Genomic DNA, 19,613 nt, shown 5'->3' on the forward strand with positions numbered 1-19,613 from the left:
TTAGATCTTATTGAATTGAACACTTTACCATTATGTAATGTCCTTGGTATTTTTTTATCTTTGTTGGTTTCAATTCTGTTTTGTCTCAAACTATAACTGCAACTTTTTTTCTACTTTTCATTTGTTTAGTAGATTTTTCTCTATCATTTTATTTTGACTCTATTTGTATCATTACAGGTGAGATGGGTCTATTGAAGACAGCATACCAATGTGTCTTCATTCTTGATCCAGCTTGCCTCTCTGTGTCTTTTAACTGGGACATTTAACCCATTTACATTTATGGTAAATTTGAACCTGTCATCCTGATGTTAGCTGGTTAATTTGCAGTCTTGTTTATGTGGTTGCTTTATAGTGTCACTGGTCTTTGTGCTTCAGTGTCTCTTTGTTTTGGTTGGTAATGGTCTTTTTTTCTAATATTTAGTGCTTGCCTCAAGAACTCTTATAAGGCAGATCTGGTGGTAACAAGTCTCCTCAGCATTTGTTTATCTGAAAAGGATCTTATTTCTCTTTTGCTTATTAAGCTTAGTTAGGCCAGATGTGAAATTCTGACTTGAAATTGTTTTTCTTCAAGGATGTTGAATATTAGCCCTCAATGTCTTCTATCTTGTTGGGTTTCAGGTAAGAATTTGGCTGTTAGTTTGATAGATTTCCCTTGGTAGATGACCTGACCTTTCTCTCTAGCTGCCTGTAACATTTTTTCTTTCTTTTTAACCTTGGAAAATGTAATGATTATGTGTCTTGGAGATGATCTTCTTGTGGAGTATCTTACTGGGGTTCTCTGCATTTTCTGAATTTGAATGTTGACATCTCTAGCCAGAATGGGGAAATCCTCATGGATGATATCTTAAAACATGTTTTACAAGTTGGTTCGATTCTCTCCATCTCTTTCAGGTACACCAATCAGTTGGAGATTTGGTCTCTTTACATAATTCTACATTTCTCTGAGGTTTTGTTTATTCCTTTTTATTATTTTCTCTCTATTTTTTTCTGTCTGTCTTATTTCAGAAATCCAGCCTTTGAACTCTGAAATTCTTTCCTCTACTTGGTCTAGTCTGCTATTAACACTTGTGATTGCATTATGAAATTTTGTAATGTGTTTTTCAACTCTATCAGGTTGGTTATGTTCTTCTCTATACTAGTTATTTTGTCTGTCAGCTCCTGCAATGTTTTATCATGATTATTTAGCTTCTTCATATTAGGATACATTGTACTCCTTTAGCTCAGTAAATTTTTCATGTCTATACCTGAATTCTACTTCTATCATTTTAGCCATCTCAGCCTCATCTCATTCTGAACTTTTGCTGGAGAAGTGATGTGGCCATTGGAGGAAAGAAGGCACTCTGGCTTTTTGAGTTTTTAGTATTCTTGTGCTGTTTCTTTTTTATCTTTGTGGAGTTGGAGTTATTTACCTTAAATCTTTGAGGTTGCTGTCCTTTTTAATTCTACTTGATGGCTTTGAGGGTTTGATTGTGGTATAAGTGGGATTTAGCCAACTGGCTTTATTCCTTGAAGATTTTAATGGGCCAGTATTACATTCAGTTCCCAAATCCTGGACTGCATGCTTGAACTCTGGGGGACTTGTATTGAGTTTTGACTTTGTTTTATGCCTTTTTGAGGTTTGGAGTCTACTGTTCTGGGAGGACCAAGGTGGCAGCTGCAGCAGAGTGCTAGCTGATACAGGGCTGCCTGTCTCCCTGTGGGCATTCAACATACTGGTAGAGGCAAGGCAGCTGAGGGAGAAGCAGGGGGCCATTTCTGGGAACTGTGTGTGCTGTTGAACTGAAGGTGGTGTTGGTTTGGGGCAGAATGTTGGTCAGTGCAAGTCTGGGTGCCTTCTTGGTGTCCCACAAACAAAAGTGATTGCTCAGGGTGTTGGAGGGCCCATGTTCTTTATGTAGCATTAATATAAAGGTGGGTCACTGGTGGGGGCAGGACTTTCTGGCTCTGTGCCTGTCAAGAATCCATCTGCAATGTTGGTCAATGAAGGTAGGGGGTTACTGCATTCCTGTGTGCTGGCAGGGAAAGTAAAGCAAAACCTGCTCATGCAAACACATACCAGCAAAGTGGTGTGGGAAGTTGCTGTGGGCTCCTGGGAAGCTGCAGTAGGGTGAGGGAACTTGCAGGCTGGTACATGGCCATAGGGGCTGCCTTGCTGGAGCTCTTCACTAGTCAGGCATGTTCCACGACCACAGAGCTGTGGTGTGATCCCCCAGGGCACCTGAAACTTCCCTGTAAGCAGGTATGGGCATGTTGGGGCTCCAGGAGAGGCCAGCAGACCAAGAAATACTCAGGTTGGACCATCCTCATCTGATGTGCAAGATCACCTAAAACCACCTGCAAAGATCAGGTCTGACAGTTCCCCAGGACTAAAGTCTCTTATGGGAGCAAGTTGAGCCTACAGAGATAGCCTTCCTTGATCATGCTCCACTACAGAAAGTCCTACATCAAACCTTCTGAGCTCCACATCAGCTGGCTTGCTGCTTCACCACTTTGCTTATCTCCTGGGGGCTCCATCCCAGAGAGATGTGGGTCAGCAATTGCTCAGTGTAATTCACACAGGATGGTGGATCTTTGCTGTGGGCCCAAGCCATAGATTCCCTGTCTGGATATGAGCAGTGGTGGAAGTGTGGGAACCCTGGGAGGTGGACTGGCCTCCTCACGTTGGGTCAACTGCAGCTTCTTGGGGGTGTGGATATGGAACTTAGAGTTTCGGCTCCTTCATTAGTCCAAGGGTAGCAGGGACAGTTCAGTTGCCCCTGGAAGCTATGACCAGTGAGTTGCCAAGTTGCTACTATCTTAATAGCTCTGATGAGGAGTGGCTAGATGCACAGGCTTGGAGGACCTGCCTTTTGAAAATAAATGGAACCAGGCACCCATGTGACAATCTGGTCAGTTTTCTGTAGGTCAGCTGCAGTATGCTTGAGGCCTGCTACTGTCCCTAGTCACCCCAGATTTCCCAGAAGAAGTATTACCTTCACTGCAGGTATTACCATTGAAGGCTGCAAAACAGCAAAGATGGCAACCTGCCACCTCCTCTGGGAGCTCTATCCCTGGCAGGTACAGACCTGTTGACAGCCTGAATGAGCCTGCAGGAGATGGCTGGAGACCCTAGTTGGTAGGTCTCACCCAGTCAGGAGGAATGGGATTGGGGACCTGCTTGAAAAAGTCATCTGGCCAGGTAGGGCTGCTGTGATGTGTTGGGATACTGCTTCCACACCCAGTCTGCTTAGACTCTCCAAAGCCTGAAAGCTGGAAGAGTTAAGTTGCCCAAGCAGCAAAGATGACAGCCTGTCCCTAGCCCTAGGAGCTCCATCCCAGATAGTCACAACTCTGCTATCAGTGGCTGGTTGGAACTCGATGCCAAAAAGTCTTACCCTGTGATGTGTCATGGAAATGGGGCCTGTGGACAGTTGTTATTTTGCCCCCTGGTTTCATCCTCTTTCCTGGGGGTACATAGAGGGGATCTAAGTTACAGATACTTTTGCCAGGAAGTCCAGAAAGCCAGAGTATCTAAAGCTCCTGGGCCTCCATGTGTGCCCAAGTGGCTGCTCTGTGGAAATTCCACATAGTTTTGTGAGTCAGACTGAAGGTCCTGGTGGGGTAGGTTTAAAGGGGATCTCCTCACCCAAGGATTGGAAAGATCTATGGGTAAAGCATGGTTTCCTGGGATTGCACATTCACTCACCACTTCCCTGGGTGGGGGAGGTTCTTTTGGCTCTGTTCTCCATGGGTCAAATTGCTTGTTTGATTGGTCCCAATGCTAGTACCTGAATGTTTTAGTTGAAGGTTTATTCACCCCTTCTGTTCCTCTCTGTGAGAATCATGCACAGTAGCTGCTTATAGTCAGCCATCTTGCCCACACCCCTGAAATTGATATCAACTTACTAAACAGAGATTTTGGAATCAATAATTTAGCAGGAGGTGTTATAAAAGGTTCTAATTGCTAAGAATGATGGTTTCCAGCTGCATCCATGTCCCTACAAAGGATGCAAACTCATCCTTTTTTATGGCTGCATAGTATTCCATGGAGTATATATGCCACATTTTCTTAATCCAGTCTGTCACAGATGGACACTTGGGCAAACTATCACAAGAACAGAAAACCAAACACTGCATGTTCTCACTCATAGGTGGGAACTGAACAATGAGATCACTTGGACTCAGGAAGGGGAACATCACACACCGGGTCCTATCATGGGGAGGGGGGAGGGGGAGGGGTTGCACTGGGAGTTATACCTGATATAAATGACAAATTGATGGGTGCTGACGAGTTGATGGGTGCAGCACACCAACATGGCACAAGTATACATATGTAACAAACCTGCACGTTATGCACATGTACTCTAGAACTTAAAGTATAATAATAATAAATAAATAAATAAAATTAAATTAAAAAGGTTCTAATTGTTTTGTTTGTTGACTGACACATAGACTCAAAGTTGGCCTATACTAAATAAAGTTAAAATTCCCATATCGGCTGGATAGAGGAAGGTATCAAAGGCTTATAGACAGGGGATGCTAAATTGGATTTAGTCTGAAAGACCTGTTCACCCACCCTAAGAGGGTCCAGAAAAATCGTCTTTCCCTTTGAGAAATGTCTGTTCATATCCTTTCCCCACTTTTTGATGGGGTTGTTTGTTTTTTTCTTGTATATTTGTTTGAGTTCTTTGTAGATTCTGGATATTAGCCCTTTGTCAGATGAGTAGGTTGCAAAAATTTTCTTCCATTCTGTAGGTTGCCTGTTCACTCTGATGGTAGTTTCTTTTGCTGTGCAAAAGCTCTTTAGTTTAATGAGATCCCATTTGTCAATTTTTGCTTTTGCTGCCGTTGCTTTTGGTGTTTTAGACATGAAGTCCTTGCCCATGTCTATGTCCTGAATGGTACTACCTAGATTTTCTTCTAGGGTTTTTATGGTATTAGGTCTAACATTTAAGTCTCTAATCCATCTTGAATTAATCTTCATATAAGGGGTAAGGAAAGGATCCAGTTTCAGCTTTCTACTTATGGCCAGCCAATTTTCCCAGCACCATTTATTAAATAGGGAATCCTTTACCCATTTCTTGTTTCTCTCAGGTTTGTCAAAGATCAGATGGCTGTAGATGTGTGGTATTATTTCTGAGGACTCTGTTCTGTTCCATTGGTCTATATCTCTGTTTTGGTACCAGTACCATGCTGTTTTGGTTACTGTAGCCTTGTAGTATAGTTTGAAGTCAGGTAGCGTGATGCCTCCAGCTTTGTCCTTTTGACTTAGGATTGTCTTGGCAATGCGGGCTCTTTTTTGGTTCCATATGAACTTTAAAGCAGTTTTTTCCAATTCTGTGAAGAAACTCATTGGTAGCTTGATGGGGATGGCATTGAATCTATAAATAACCTTGGGCAGTATGGCCATTTTCACGATATTGATTCTTCCTATCCAGATATTCATACAGCCAACAGACACATGAAAAAATGCTCATCGTCACTTGCCATCAGAGAAATGCAAATCAAAACCACAATGAGATACCATCTCACACCAGTTAGAATGGCAATCATTCAAGAAGTCAGGAAACAACAGGTGTTGGAGAGGATGTGGAGAAATAGGAACACTTTTACACTGTTGGTGGGATTGTAAACTAGTTCAACCATTATGGAAAACAGTATGGCAATTCCTCAAGGATCTAGAACTAGATGTACCATATGACCCAGCCATCCCACTACTGGGTATATACCCAAAGGATTATAAATTAGTCTACTACAAAGACACATGTACACGTATGTTTATTGCGGCACTATTCACAATAGCAAAGACTTGGAATCAACCCAAATGTCCATCTGTGACAGACTGGATTAAGAAAATGTGGCACATATACACCATGGAATACTATGCAGCCATTAAAAAGGATGAGTTTGCGTCCTTTGTAGGGACATGGATGCAGCTGGAAACCATCATTCTTAGCAAACTATCACAAGAACAGAAAACCAAACACCGCATGTTCTCACTCATAGGTGGGAACTGAACAATGAGATCACTTGGACTCGGGAAGGGGAACATCACACACTGGGGCCTATCATGGGGAGGGGGGAGGGGGGAGGAGGGAGGGATTGCATTGGGGAGTTATACATGATATAAATGATGAATTGATGGGTGCTGACTGAGTTGATGGGCGCAGCACACCAACATGGCATAAGTATACATATGTAACAAACCTGCACGTTATGCACATGTACCCTAGAACTTAAAGTATAATAAAAAAAAAAAAGATAAAAAAAAAAAAGAAAAAAAGAAAGAAGATGATGGCATTTGCTTTGGCATGAAGTCATGGTGGGGTTTTGAGAAAATATTTTTGTATTTCTGCAGAGTTGAGGCTTTCTGAATAAATTTGACTCAGAAATTTGGAAAAAAAAAAAAATCGTCTTTCCCCATGACTACAAGCTATACATTTTTGATAGGCACCCCAGTGTCCTTAATGTGTTCTGTGTTTACTCTTCTCTGTATGACAGAAATTAGAGTGGGAACTATTAACATTAAACTTGAACCCTTAAATGCAGTGTGATAATACCATTACAGAGTGACACTGAAGCAGGATAGGTGGTCAAAGAAACAACCCAATCCTCTGGATGCAACAACCATGGTGACCATATAGTCAGCACGACAAGCCCCAGCATTCACATTGTAATCAAGATCATTCAAGCAAAGCTATCTTTAGTAGGAAATTTTCCCTGTAGAGAGAATGTACATTTTGATTTTACCTGACCTCGGATTCACCTTTTACTCCTTAAAATCATAAAATCCCACCCCTGGGTGAAGATTTAACATTCTAATGAGATATCCAAAAAAAAAAAAAAAAAAAGCATGTACAGCTACTGCACATGTGCACCCAGAAGACCACCCATAATAACATGCTTACTAGTAATACTTCTTTCTAATCCCTTATGAAGAATTATGTAAAGCTTCTGATATGGTTTGGAAGTGTCTCCACCCAAATCGCATCTAAAATTGTAACTTCCATAATTCCCACATGTCCTGAGAGGAACCCAGTAAGAGGTAAATAGATCAGAGGGGTGAGTTTTCCTTGTTCTGTCCTCCTAACTGTAAATAATTATCATGAGATCTGATAGTTTGACAAAGGGCAGTTCTCCTGGACATACTCTCTTCCCTGCCGTCATATAAGATGTACCTTTGCTCCTCCTTTGCTTTTTGCTATGATTATGAGGCCTCCTCAGCCATGTGGAACTGTGAATCCATTAAACTTCTTTTTCCTTATAAATTACTCAGTCATTGAGTATTTCTTTATAACAGTATACAAATGGACTGATACAGCTCCCATAAAGGGAGTTTTCCTAGTGTCAGTTTTGTGGTCTCATCCTTATGAGCAGCCCACGCTGAATCCTCTCTCAGTGTGTATTGTCTATTCTTCACCTAACTTTTAGAGTATTCTTTCTTCTGGCAATAAATTACTCTATGCTGTATCGCCTTGGCTATATGTCTCTTGTTTAAATTTTTTTTAACTAAAAAGATAAGAATCAAGGTTTCACAACAGCCATCAAGAGCAGGAGCTGAGTTCATTTTAATTGTCAATGATTTGGTGAATAGGAGCAATAGTTCCAAAGCAGTAATCAAAATAGTCTGACTCTCAGAGACACATGACATTGGCTAGTTAATCATGTCTCTAGAAAACAAATAGATGGGCAATCTACTAAAGTCTTAATTGATCTGTATAAACTGATATATCTTTGTAATATAAACAACTTCAAGGGAAGCACCAATTTAAAGGTTTGCAGCTGAAAAGAAGATAACTTGATTATAGCACCTGCGTACAGTCCATATCTATGTGTCAATGCTTTAGTTTGGAATGGTCAATAGCTCTCTAATACTACAACTTTCTTTTCCAAACCTTCACTCTGTAGCTCCCCTCACATTTGTGTATGTTAGTTTCTATGGTATTTGATATGACTTGACTATATGGCCACCCAAATTTCATCTTGAATTGTAGTTCCCATAAACCCCATGCGTCATGGGAGGGACCTGATGGGAGGTAATTGAATCATGGAGTTGGGTATTTCCTCTGCTGTTCTCATGACAGTGAATGAGTCTCAAGAGATCCGATGCTTTTATAAAGCGGAGTTTTCCTAAACAAGTTCTCTTTTTGACAGCTGCCATGTAAGACATAACTTTGCTCCTTATTTGCCTTCTAACGTGATTGTGAGGCCTCCCCAGTCATGTGGAACTGTGAGTCAATTAAACCTCTTTTCTTTCTAAATTACCCAGTCTTAAGTATGTCTTTATTAGCAGCATGAGAACAGACTAATACAGTATTCTTACATTTTCAAAATCAAATAATGACTTTTTAGAAATGATAAAACCCCAGATTAATCCATTTTTTTAATGCCCAGAGAGGTATGCTACCATAAGGCAACCTTAAAGTATGTAGCAGTAATTTTGTGCCAGGTCCTGGAGATGGGGACACTATTAAAATAAGTTAATAAATGACAAGAAAATAATTAGAGAAGGTGGGGATAACACAGCAAAAAGGAAAATGGTAGGCTGGGAAAAGGGCAATCCATGTTTTGCTGTAGCAAATTATTTAGGACAACTCTTCACCTGCAGTAAATTAGAAGGTAGAAAATGTATAAATGAGCTTTTAGACTTAAACAGAGTCTTCCAGGCAGCATATTGATTATATGAGATATTGTCATACTACCAGAAAGATATTAACTCAGAAATTAACTCAGAAAAGAACTGAAATCTTCAAAGTAGAATTTAGATATGCAGGGACCAGAATTTGCTAGTTTGAAAAATAAAACATTTTTTATGTTCAGACCCTCATATCAGTTAAATATTTTCACATTAAGACATAACCTAAAGGATAAGACCAAATCAAGATTGTTATTATGAAAATGTACACTAAAATTTCTGAAATAATTCAGGTTTTCCCCAGAAGATCGTTTCTGCTGGATAAATAGGCTTTAGGTCTCCTAACAGCCATGGCACACTCATAGTTGGAGTAAACAAACCTAGACAGAGAGGCAAGTTGGGACATAATTTTTGCTTCTGGCTTTTACTACAGAGTAGACTTGAATCAAAAATCAAGGAAGCTAATGAATGTTTGAGAAAGCTTCATTTCCAAAAGAATTGCCAATTTGGAGTAAAGGTGATGGGAAATGTAAAAAGTGATAAATATCTCTGCCCTGCCCCCCAACATTCTGCAAGAATAACATGTTTTGAAAATGTTGATTGAAGGGCATATTTTTAAGTGATCTCTTTGAATAACCAGCATATTATAGAGAAGGAAAACTCCCCAGAAAGCAAATCCAAACTATAAAGCAAAATGGTTGGAGAAACCCTTCCCAGGTATCAAAAGCAGAATTAAGTCAAAGAAAATTCCCAGAACCTAATAACATTTTCTCAGCAAAATTTCAGAATATTCACAGAGTATGGTATGCACCTCCTCTTTGTTTTCCCTTTTAAAATGAGAGTTTGTTTAGTTCATGCTAAGATTCCATAATTGTAATTAGTGTATGGATAAAGAAGATGTGGTACATATACACAATGGGGTACTATTCAGCCACAAAAAATGAATGAGATCCTGCTATTGGCCACAACATGGATGAGACTGGAGATCATTATGTTAAGTGAAATAAGCCAGGCACAGAAAGGCAAACATCACTTGTTCTCACTTATTTGAGAGACCTGAAAATCAAAACAATTGAACTCATGGACGTAGAGAGTAGAAGGATGGTTACCAGAGGCTGGGGAGGGTAGTGAGGGGGCGGAGGAAAAGGTGAGGATGGTTAATAGGTACAAGAAGTAGAAAGAATAAATAAGATCTACTATTTGGTGGCACAACAGGGTGACTGTGGTCAATAATAACTGTACATTTTAAAGTAATTTAAAGAGTATAATTGGATTGTCTGCAACTCAAAAGATAAACACTTGAGAGAATGGTTAACCCGTTTTCCATGACATGTTTAGTATGCATTTCATGTCTGTGTCAAAATATCTCATGTACTCCTTAAATATATACACCCACTGTGTACCCACAAAAATTTTAAAAATATATTTAAAAAATTTTAAAAACAGGATAACTTGTCTGTAGATCATGAGAAGCTAGACTTTAAGCCTGACACCAACAGTTGAATGAGATCTGGGGATGTTTTGGTATCAGGGAAATATAAAATTTGCATACCATGACTCATTATGTAAAAGATAGCAATTCTTTGTTTTCTTTTTGGTCCCAACTTTTTAGTAGTCTCTTGTTGTGTTGCAAACTTACACTATGGCCATATCCTTACAATGGATGGAGTCTATTGCCCACCATTTGACTTTGGCCTTCACCTTATGTGGAGTGGACAATAGCCCCAAAAATGTCCCAATCCCAGACACCTGTGAATATTACTTTATTTGGAAAAGTATCTTACAGTTATGTGTCTTGTCACAATTTGGACTGCATACACAGTATGACTGTGGTCATGTAAAATTACGATACTGAAAAATTCCCATCACCTAGTATTTAATGTACTATATTTCAGAGTGTAAGCTTTCTTCTTATTAAAGAAGAAAAAAAAAATGATTCACTGTAAAACAGCTTCAGGCGGGACTTCAGGAGGCATTGTTATCACAGCAGATGACAGCTCCTTGAGTGTTACTGCCTCTGATGACCTTCCAGAGGGACAGTATGTGGAGGTAGAAGAAACCGATGTTGATGATGCTAGCCATGTGTAGACCTAGGTGAATTTGCATGGTTGTGTCTTGTTTTTTAACAAAGACTTTTAAAAATAAATTGATAATAAAATAAATTTAAAAACTGGGAAAAACTTATAGAATAAGGACATAAAGAAAAATATTTTTGTACAGTTGTACCATGTGTTTGTGTTTTCAGATGTTATAAGAGTATGAGTCAAAAGCAAAAAAAAAAATAAGTTTATAACATAAAAACTTTCAGTAAGCTAAGTTTAATTATAGAAGAAAGTAAATATTTTAAAATAAATTTAGTAGTGCTTAAGTGTACAGTGTTTATAAAGCCTACGGTAGTGTACAGTGTTTATAAAATCTACGGTAGAGTGTTTATAAAGTCTACGGTAGTGTACAGTATTTATGAAGTCTATGAAGTTGGTAGTGTACAGTGCTTATAAAAATCTACAGTAGTGTACAGTGCTTATAAAGTCTATGGTAGTGTACAGTGCTTATGAAGTCTATGATAGTGTACAGTGTTTATAAAGTCTGTGGTAGTGTACAGTGCTTATGAAGTCTACGGTATGTACAGTGTTTATGAAGTCTACGGTAGTGTACAGTGCTTATGAAGTCTACGGTATGTACAGTGTTTATAAAGTCTACAGTAGTGTACAGTAATATCCTAGACCTTCACATTCACTCACCACCCACTTGCTGACTCACTCAGCAACTTGCAGTTCTAAAAGCTCTATTCATGTTTAATGTCCTATACAGGTGGATCACATTTTATCTTTCACACCACATTTTTACTCTGCATGTTCTATGTTTAAATATATTTAAGGTCCAGGCATGGTGACTCACTCTTGTAATCCCAGGACTTTGGGAGTCCAAGGTGGGTGGATCACCTGAGGTCAGGAGTTTGAGACAAGCCCGGCCAACATGATGAAACTCCATCTCTACTAAAAATACAAAAATTAGCTATGCGTGCTGGTGTACGACTGCAATCCTAGCTACTTGGGAAGCTGAGGCAGGAGAATCACTTGAACCTGGGAGGTGGAGGATGCAGTGAGCCGAGACTGTGCCACTGCACTCCAGCCTGGGCAACAGAGCAAGACTCTATCATCTTAAAAATAAACAAATATAAGTAAATACATATATTTAAGTACAATTTACCATTGTGTTACAATTGTCTCCAGTGTTTAGTATAGTAAAATGCTGTATAGATTTGTAGCCTCATCGCAGTAGGCTTTATTGTGTAGCCTAGGTTTGTAGTGGGCTATACCATCTTGACTTGTGTAAGTACTCTACGTTTGTACACCAATGAAAATACTGAAAGATGCATTTCTCAGAACATATCCCTGTCATTAAGTGAGGCATGACTGTATTCATTTAAGAATCTTTAGAGAAAATGCTTATTCTACATTATTTTTTGGACCCTAAATGCAATCACATGCATCCTTATAAGAAGAGAGTAGAATGAATTTTGAGAGAGAGAAAGGTCCAGGTCCAGTGTGTCACATCTGTAATCCGAGCACTTTGGGAGGCAAAGGTTAGCAGATTGTTTGAGTCCAGTAGTTTGAGACCAGCCTGGTCAGCATGGTGAAACTCTGTATCTAAAATAAATAAATAAATAAATAATAAATTAGCTGGGCATGATGGCACATACTTTCAGTCCCACCTACTCAAGGGGCTAAAGTGGGAGGATTCCTTGAACCTGGAAAGTGAAGGTTGCAATGCAGTGAGCCCAGACCAAGCTACTGCACTCCAAATCCAGTCTGGGCAACCGAGAAAGATCCTGTCTGAAAAACAAAACAAAACAACATAAAACAAGATAGAATGTGGCCACATAAACAGAGATTGAAATGATTTGGCTTCAAGTGAAAGAATGATGGAAACCAATACATAATATAACTTTCTTTGGTTCATAGAATATAGGTGTCAATAACTGTCAATTTTGAGCCCTCATCTTAAACTTTATCATTTGTTTTTTCTCAGGGGGTTCCCCAGACCACGCCCATTCTTGCTAATTCATTAGAAAATATCACAGGCATCAGAAAAGTGACAATATAGTTGCAGTTTTCTTACAGCAAAAGAAAACATTAAAATCAGCAAAGAATAAAAGGGTACACAGGGTGGATGGAGTCCAGCAGAAAGCAGGTATGGACTTCCAGCTGTCCTCTCCCAGTGGATTTGTATGAATAGTGCTTATACCCCACAGAAACAATGCATGACAACACATGCACAGTGTTGCCGACCAGGGAAGCTCACCTGAGCATTGGCGCCTACGGTTTTCATTGGGGATTATTCACAAAGGCATGCAGTGCTCACGTGACTGAACCCAGCTACTGAGACCCAAAACTGTGGACATTTACCATAAATAACATTATTAGTATAAACCATCAGTCATATCCCAAAGACTCAAGTGTACGAAGACACACTCACCAGGCAAGATACTCCAGGGACTTCGGGGTCATCTGCCAGGTGCTGGGCAAAGAGCCAATCTTAAAACCTGGGAATGTGCATAATTTGAGCAGTCTCGCTGAGCTCTTTCCTGAACAGCTGCTTCACTTTTTCCATCTTTTTCAATGTAGGTTCTTTTTGGTGTTATTCTGTTCCTGTTCCAACACTACATTTGGGTATGTGTGAGGAAGATATCTTTCCATTTAATGTCTTAGTTCATTTTTGGTTGTTTGTAACAGGATACCTGACACTGGGTTATTTATTTAATAAGAAAGGTATTTCTTACAGGTGTGGAGGCTAAGAAGTCCAAGTTTAAGGAGCCGCGTCCGATGAGAGCCTTCTTGCTGGTTGGGACCCTCTACAAAGTCTTGAGTTGAGTAAGGGCATCACATAGTGAGGGGACTAAATGTGTTGGCTCAGGTCACTCTTCCTCTTATAAAGCCACTACTATTACTCCCATGATAACTGTTCAATCTGTGAACCCAATATTTCATTAAATTGTTAATTCGTGAATGAATTAACCAATTTATGAGGGCAGGACTCTCATGACCCAACCTTCTCTTAAAGGCACACCTCTCAGTACTGCCATATTGGAGATTACATTTTTAACAGAAGTTTTGGAGGGGACGAATATTAAAACCATAGCACTTCACTTTACAGATCAGCCTTTCAAGGGGAACTACATCTAGACCTGATGTGACTCATAAAGTCCTGTAATTTGAGCTTGATAAAATGATTATGTAAGAATGTTGGGGCCCTTATCTTGGGACTCAGCATATTGTGATAGCATTTTTTATTTCTCCCTATATTAGTTTGCTAGGGCTTCCGTGATAAAGTACCAGACCCTGAATGACTTCAGCGACAAAAGTTTAAAATTTTTCTCACAGTTCTGTGGGTTAGAAATCTGAAATCAAGGTGTCGGTAGGTTTGGTTTTATTCTGAAACATTTGTCTTTGGCTTGTAGATGGCTGTCTTTGCCCTTTGTTTCCACATAGTCTTTCTTCTTTGTGTGTATATGTGTATCCTAACCTCCTCTTCTAAGGATACAATTATATTGTATTAGGGCCTACCCCAAAGATTTCATTTAACTTTAATTATCTCTTTAAAAATGCTATCTCTAAATACAGTAGTATCAGGTACTAGAGGTTAGGATTTCAATGTACGAATTTTGGGAAATGCAATTCAGTCTATAACACTGTTTATATTTTTCTCCTATTCCAAGTACTCAGGCAGTGCTCTCATACGTGGATCTGACCTGGGCATGTTGTTCACAAACACTTTGAAGGCAGAAGCTTGGGGATCATTTGAAGTGATTAGACTTTTCCTGGTTTTGCATCACTACCATTTTATAAACACAAACCCAAGCTAGCCTACTAGAAAAGGAAAGATGGGTAGAACCAAATCCAGTAATCCTGAGTTGTCTCCACTCACAACCAGTTGACTATCAGATATCTGATTGAGTAAGGTCAAACAAGATAGGCAGAATCATTAGTTGAGGCCCAGTCTAAATTACTGAGCAACAGATTTACGGGACAAAGAAATGTTTACTTGGGTGTTTGATGTTTGATAGTACACATGCTAATTAGTCTCCTCAATGAGTTGATGTGGTTGTTTGTATTACATCACCTATTCTGCAAATAAGAACACTAAGGTCCAGAGGGATGTCTTGCTCGTGGTCACTAAACTAGAAATTTGTAAATTTTACATCTGAATCTAGGTAGTCTGACTCAATTGCCTGCTGGAATTGCATAATATGTCTTTCTAGTTTTAAACATGAAGGACAAATAAGCAATAATATTCAACCATATGCGAGATAGTTTTCCCAATACTTTGCTTTCAATTTTGGAACATTTCCCTCTGATATCTTCAATACAAATATTTTGATTAATATTCTTAAAATATAACTTTTAACAGTGCTATAGTCAAATAAGATAATTGCAGTGTAACATACTGATTTTTGATACTATCATTTTAAGGAAAATAATGTGAAAAAGGAACAACCCAACTCACTTCAAACCTGAGATTTGATGAATAAAAATATAAAACGTTTCTGATGACTACTAAAGATTCATGATTAGAGTAATAATAATAAACATATTAACCTTTTAACAATTTGATTGAATTATATTTTCCAATCTGAAATATTAAAGATGTGTAGAGAAAATAAAGAGGGAGAAAAGCAAACTGCTAGCCTTGGAATTTTCTGGGCTGATTTATTTGTTTCACTTCTAAAGTGATTTAGAAACAACTGTGCAAGGATTCGTGTTCTGTAGATATGCTTTATGTCAGATTAATAAGCATACATTTTGGAGTTGGCATGATGGCTACTTTAATAAGCCTTCTCAACGACAGGATTTTACATCCTTGGATGGAGTAAAACAGTGTGAGATACTATTTTATGTGGCATATTAAAACCTAGAAAAAGGCTATATCGTTAGACAATGTAATACTGACCGAGGAAAACACAGTACGATCAATTTGTGGTGGCCCTGAAAATTTGCCACTTATGTCTTTGCATATTGATTGATGGCTCTGGCTATTGGCTCTGTGGAACCACCACAATCCACATACTACTCCTGGAGATGTTGCTTAGGGAAATGTACATGTCATTGTTGGGACTCTTGGGATTAAGATATACAAATTATAGGAAATATTTAGATGATAATAACATTAGAAGAGTATTAAGAAGCAGCAGCATATTTTTAAAACTCAACTTATTCCCTATAAGTATATACCTCTCTTGAGTTGAAAATATTTAGATGATAATAACATTAGAAGAGTATTAAAAAGCAGTAGCATACTTTTAAAACTCAACTTATTCCCTATAAGTATATACTTCTCTTAAGTTCAAAACTAATTTTTAAAAATCATAGGAGATGAGGCCTTTGTTTTCATGAAGTTCAGTGATTTTGTTTATTGAGGATGAAAGATTGAAGCATCCTTATTTGCACCATTAAGAATTCTAAATAAAACAGAAAAATTATTCCTACATAATAAATTCCTAATCAATAGAGGTAAAGAGTTTTACAAAGTGACACTTTCCCTATCTGCTACAAAAGAAAGTATACAATACCCAGATACTTGCTTCCTAAATTAAATATTTACTATATGATGTTAGGGTGTGTAAAATTGAATGTTTCCTATATTGATCACATAAGTAACAGCAATTATGTCTCATAAGTGTAGATGGCTGGATCACCGTATCTCAGAATCACTGTCAGTAAACATCATTTTCTTTGTTTTGAGCACCTACATGCAGTCTGGCAGGACCCAGATTCCTCCCAGTGATCTTACCCTGAGCAGAGACAATACATTATACTCAGATCACCTTTCATCTGTCTCACGTAAAGCCTAGATAATCAGACTAGTGTTTGCAAATGTTTATGCCAGGAGGTTCTCTTGAGCCTTGGGAAATCATGCATCCTTTGTAAAATGAAACTAGAATCAAAATTAAGTCAAAATAGGAAAACATCAAACCATTTCCTCTATTCATATATTGTTGCACTGAAATTTTTCCCATCCTTAGTCTCCTTTTTGTCCTGAAATCATATTAAAGTCTCTGCCTAGTGATGAGGTAAAAAAGAGGGAGGTCTTGATTTTTCAAAATGCAACAGAATGAAAAGTAGGAAACATGACCGACAAAAAGTATAGATTAAATTAGTGAACTAATAATAGTTTCATTCTGTAGGACAAAAAAATGAGGTTCACCTTTGAAATTAAAACATCTTAATGGCATTTATAATTGTGCTAATTTCATTTAGTTTCTTTTGTACAGGTAGTTATTTCATATATTTTAAGCATCAAATGAAAATACAAAGTATATGTTGAAATTGTGCAAATACTTCTGCTCCCACCCACTCTATTGTCCATTTACTCTGTAGATAACTTTCAACTTTATTTATTCTCATTTTTGAATGTAGATTTAGATGTACATTATGAGTGAAGCATATATAAATTTTTATATAATTTTTAATATTTTCATCTTAAATGTAATTAAAAATAGAATGGGGTATATAGCACACAGGTTTTGTCATTTACAGGACTGTCATAGTACGAAGATCATGCTGCTGCCAGGCTTAATAAACAGTGTTTTAAAGGTACTGACAGGGTTAAGGAGAACTATACAGGATGCAAAAGTATCTAAATTGAGAAACATGACAAAGCTGTTACCACTGCTATGTCTGAAAGGCCAAGGGGAAGAGTAGATTTTAGAAACCAGAAAAAGCTGTAGATATTAAAGTTATAGTCTTTCACAGGAACTTAGGGACTATAAAATGTGGACTCAGAAAAAAAGGAACCATGGTATCAAGTACTCCTACTTATCTCTTACTTCCCTATATTAGTTCATTTTCACACCGCTGATAAGGACATACCAGGGACTGGGTAATTTACAAAAGAAAGAGGTTTAATGGACTCACAGTTCCTCATGGCTGGGTAGGTCTCATAATCTTGGTGGATGGTGAAAGCACCTCTTACATGGCGGCAGACAAGAGAATGGAACTTGTGCAGGTAATCTCCCCTTTATAAAACCTTCAGATCTCATGAGACTTACTCACTATCACAAGAGCAACACAAGAAAGACCTGCTCCATGATTCAGTGATCTCCTCCTGGGTTCCTCCCACAACACGTGGGAATTGTGGGAGCTACAATTCAAGATGAGATTTGGGTGGGGACACAGCCAAACCTTATCACCCCCATCATCTAATATTCTGCCTGTACTTTGAGTTAGACAAACCCACGGAGAAGCTGGAGGACAAAGGAGTAGAGTAGATTCCGTTTACCTAAAAACACACTTGTATGATTTTATCCTTAGCTGGTCTTCCATAGCATGAATTCTGGTAGCTGTAGACAAGCTTAGAATTTAAGTTTGGAGACAGACAAACCTTGGCTAAAATCTCAATTCTCCCATTTATATTCTCTTGGGGAAATTATTTATCTTCCTAAAAATGAGATGTGTCTACTTCATGGTTTTTGAATAAAAACATTAGATGAAGCAAAAATATTAGTCTGGAATAGGTAAGACTGCAGTAGAGTTAACAGGACTAGGGTAAAAATTGCATATGGATACTCAAACACGCAGACACACATACACATTTAAGTGAGGATATACACATATATCCTCACTTAAAACAGGAAGCTAGGAGCTACAATTTGCTAATTTGTTGACATAGATTTAGCAGTTTGATTTTACAGCCTATTTAATATGTAGGTGATTATCTTGGCCTCTCCCTCACAGTCCTAAGATGGCTGACACAATTCTAGCTTTCATAATTACACTCAATTCAGGAACAAAATCATGGGGGAATGGGGAGACTACAGCATATTCTGCTTTCATCTTATTATGCAGGACTATATCATATGGACAGTTTTGCCATTTAGAGAACCAGTTAAAAATTACTTAAAGGATTTAATTACTTAAAGGCTTCCTTTTATTTTTTAATTTTTAATTACTATGGGTACATAATAGTTGTATATATTTGTGGGAAATGTGAGGTTGTAATTTAGGTATACAATGTGTAATGATAAAATCAGAGTAATTGGACTGTCCATCACCTACAGCATTTATCATTTCTTTGTGTTAAAAATGTTCCAAATTCACTCTTTTAGTTCTTTTAAAATATACAATAATCGACTGATAATTAAAGTCATGCTACTGTGTTACCTCATCCTATCTACTTGTATTTTTGTACTCATTAACCAACTCCACGTCATCCCACTCTCCCTGCTACCCTTTCCATCCTCTGGTAAACATTATTCTGCTCTTTACCTTCTTGAGTTCAATTTTTTTAACCTTTTTTATTTTAGCTCCCACTTATGAATGAGAATATGCTGCCTTTTTCTGTGCCTGACTTATTTCACTTAACAAAATGATTTCCAGTTTCATCCATGGTTTTGCAAATAACAGGATTTGATTTGTTTCTTTATGGCTGAATTGTATTTCATTGTGATATATACAATTTTTTTCTTTATCTATTGATGAATACTTTGGTTGATGCCATATCTTGGCTATTGTGAATAGAGTTGCAATAAACCTAAGAGGGCAGATATCTTTTTGACATACTGATTTCCCTTCTTTTGGACACTTATCCAGCAGTGGAATTGCTAGATCATATGGTAATTATATTTTCAGTATTTTGAGAAACTTTTAGACTGTCCTCCATCTGGTTGTGCTAATTTACATTCTCATCCACAGTGTACAAGTGTTCCCCTTTCTCCATATTCTCACCAACATTCATTATTTCCTGTCTTTTGGATAAAAAACATTTTGACTGGGGTGAGATAATATCTAATTGTAGTTTTGATTTGAATTTTTCTGATGAGTGTTTTTTTCATAACTTTTAGACATTTGTATGTCCTCTTCTGAGAAATATCTATTCACATCTTTTGCCTTTATTAAATTGGATTTTTTTTACCTATTGAGTTGAGTTCCTTACATGTTCTGGGTGTTAATCTTTTGTCAGATGGGTATTTTGAAAATATTTCCTCCCATTCTATGGATTT

The sequence above is a fragment of the Rhinopithecus roxellana genome, chromosome 3 (genome assembly GCF_007565055.1).
Source record: "Rhinopithecus roxellana isolate Shanxi Qingling chromosome 3, ASM756505v1, whole genome shotgun sequence".
Lineage (NCBI taxonomy): Eukaryota > Metazoa > Chordata > Mammalia > Primates > Cercopithecidae > Rhinopithecus > Rhinopithecus roxellana.